Source organism: Hordeum vulgare, chromosome 3H, assembly GCF_904849725.1.
Source record: "Hordeum vulgare subsp. vulgare chromosome 3H, MorexV3_pseudomolecules_assembly, whole genome shotgun sequence".
Taxonomy (NCBI): domain Eukaryota; kingdom Viridiplantae; phylum Streptophyta; class Magnoliopsida; order Poales; family Poaceae; genus Hordeum; species Hordeum vulgare.
Genome location: NC_058520.1, coordinates 461,898,880 through 461,902,276, shown reverse-complemented (window position 1 = coordinate 461,902,276; position 3,397 = coordinate 461,898,880).

Genomic DNA, 3,397 nt, shown 5'->3' with positions numbered 1-3,397 from the left:
TAGCACCAGCAGGCACACTAGTGTCATCTTTCTCCTTATCTCTGTCATCAACTGGAATGCCAAATAATTTGGCCATCTTAATGTCAGCTATAGGTGCAATGACCAAATCTGTACGTTCCTCTAAATCTACATCATTCCAATCAATAGAAACAACTGTTCCAGCACCATTGTGGCCCTCTTCTTCATCAACATCATCCCTTCTTTCTTCACCTATTACTGTCAGTTCAGAAATCATCGGCAACAACATCTGCTTTTGTGCAACCCACTCAGCATCTGCCATATGTGAAGCCATTTTTTATTGCACATAACCAACTTTGGAATCAGATTTCAGATCAATTAACTCTGCATAAAAAGTTATAGCTTTGCTTGTCCAACCTTCTTGTCGATCAATTTCAGCTACCATATCTTCCCCATCCTCAATTCTCACATAACAACCCTTCCAATTGTCGAGCCGTAGCAGTGATACCTCTTGATCTGGACCCCAAATAATACTCTCCCCAATTTTCTCCACCAAATTTTGCACGGCCTTCTCCTCCATGCTCTGCAACTCCTGTGGATCAATATCTCTACAATCGACATCCCACCGAACAAATGTATCTCTATGAGTGTCTTGGACGCTACCATCAACTAGCTTGGCTTTACAAGGAAAGAATTCTACTATAATTGCGAAGGTAGGCACATAATCGCCCCTGCCCCTCTTTGTCAATGGCGGGAAGGGGGAAGCGATAGTGGAGTGAGGTACTTCAGGGGACGACGCACAAATGCAGTTCAAGAACAGCTAAAGAAGGGGGTTGGGTGCATTACCGATTAGAAGTATTCTCTCCTCCCTCCATCTAATTCAATCCATCCATGACACACGAATCTACATTCCAAATCGGCGGCGGAAACAGAGCGTGAGGCAACAAATCCTTGCAAAATTGTGGGGAATGGATCTAGGTTGTGAAATTACTCACCAGAGATAGCTCCTCCGCCACCGAGAAAGGCTATCCACTGCCCCCTAGAAGAAAGTCGCTACCACCGCCGGAGAAGAGGCACACGGCGGCGGGAGCTGTCGAGCAGGGGAGAATTAAGTGGAAGGCATCAACTCGCGGGCGGGGTAACAACTAAAGTAGGTCCCACCTAGCGGAGCACATAACCCCTGTCCTAACGGGCTGTCCTAAGCTAACCACGTCGTCCGTTAACAGCCAGACGGCCGTTTTATCAATTATTCCTGTCTGAGCTATTGCCACTCGTGAAAACGTCGCACGTGAGTCATTTCAGCCAACAACGTCGTTGTCCATCCAATTCACCTCAAAGATGTCGCACGGGAGCTATTTTACCTCTCCTAACATGGCAGCTCCATCCCTACCCACGACCTGTCTTGTGTTGGGGAACGTCGCATGGGGAAACAAAATTTTCCTATGCGCACACAAAATTTATCCATGCTGGTGACCATCTACGAGAGGAGAGAGTGCATCTACATACCCTTATAAATCGCTAAGATGAAGCATATATAACGCAGTTGATGTTGTCGTACGTCTTCGCGATCCAATCACGATCCGTCATGCTATCTCATCACGATCCGTCCCGTGATCCCATCATGATCCGTCCCGATCTAGTGCCGATCGGACGACACCTCCACGTTCAGCACACGTACAACTCGATGATGATCCCCGCCTTCCTGATCCAGCAAGAGGGATGGAGAGGGAGATGAGTTCTGCAGCACGACGGCTTGGTGGCGACGGTGGTAGTGCTATCCCGGCAGGGCTACGCCTAGCGCTACCGAAACCGCAAACGGAGGAGAAAAGGATCTAGGGAGAGAGAGGGGCGCCAACGGCTTCGTGTCTCCTCTTGGGGCACCCCCTCCCCTCTATATATAGGTGGAGGGGCATGGGGAACAGCCCCTCCAAGCCCTAGGGCGCAGCCAGGGGGGGAGGAGGTGGAATCCTAGTCCCCTTCATTTCCTTCCATGAAAAGGTGGACTTGCCACCTTTCCCAACTGCATGGGCCTTGAGGGACTTGTGCGCTTGGCCCAATAATGCCACAATGTCTCCCCTCAGTCCATGCAAACCCTAGGGACGTGGTAGAACCCTTGATGGACTTTCGGACTCCTTAGTAAGTTTTCCGGAACCTTCTAGAAGCTTTCCGGTACAATACAGGAAAAAACCAAAACTTTTCCCGTAGCCAAAATATAACATCCCATATATAAATATTTACCTCCGGACCATTCCGGAGCTACTCGTGACGTCCGGGATCTTATCCGAGACTCCGAACAACTTTCAGTTACCATCACACATAACTCATTAATAACAAATCATCGCCGAACTTTAAGTGCGCAGATCTTGCGGGTTCGAGAACTATGCAGACATGACCGAGACACTCTCCATCCAATAACCAATAACGGAACCTGGATGCCCATACTGGCTCCTAAATATTCTAGGATGATCTTTATCGATCGAATCACGATGTCAAGGATTCAAATACCGTATATTGTTCCCGTTATCTATCGGTATGTTACTTGCCCGAGATTCGATCGTCGGTATCTCCATACCTAGTTCATTCTCGTTACCGGCAAGTCTCTTTACTCGTTCCGTAATACAAGGTTATGCGACTAACTCCTTAGTCACATTGCTTGCAAGCTCATTGTGATGTTGTATTACCGAGTGGGCCCAGAGATACCTCTCCATCATACGGAGTGACAAATCCGAGTCTCGATTCACGCCAACCCAGCAGACACCTTCGGAGATACCTGTAGAGAACCTTTATAGTCACCCAGTTACGTTGTGACGTTTGATACACACAAGGCATTCCTATGGTGCCCGGGAGTTACATGATCTCATGGTCATAGAAACAAATACTTTACATGCAGAAAACAGTAGCAATAAACTGACACGATCATATGTTGCATTCATAGTTTGGGTCTTGTCCATCACATCATTCTCCTAACGATGTGATCCCATTATCAAATGACAACTCATGTCCATGGTCAGGAAACCTTGGCCATCTTTGACCAATGAGCTAGTCCTTAGAGGCTCACTAGGGACAGTGTGTTCTCTATGTATCCACACATGTATTTGAGTTTCCAATCAATACAATTTTAGCATGGATATTAAAGATTATCCTGAAATAGGAAATATATTAATAACTAATTTATTATTGGCTCTAGGGCATATTTCTAGCATCTTGATGCATCCAAGAGTGTCATATCCAGCGCAACCCTAGTGCAGAACTAAACTTCTGCAAATCATGGACGCCCAGCCCGCCTTGTTAATTGACGAGCACACCGTTGGCCAATTAACCTTGCATTTTTTGCCCAAGAGTTCATCATCATCTTGTGTCCATACGAACAATCTTCTCTAAATTGTGACCAAAAAATTGGTTGGGTCATCTCTGGTAGGAATTCAAACAACCCTATGTA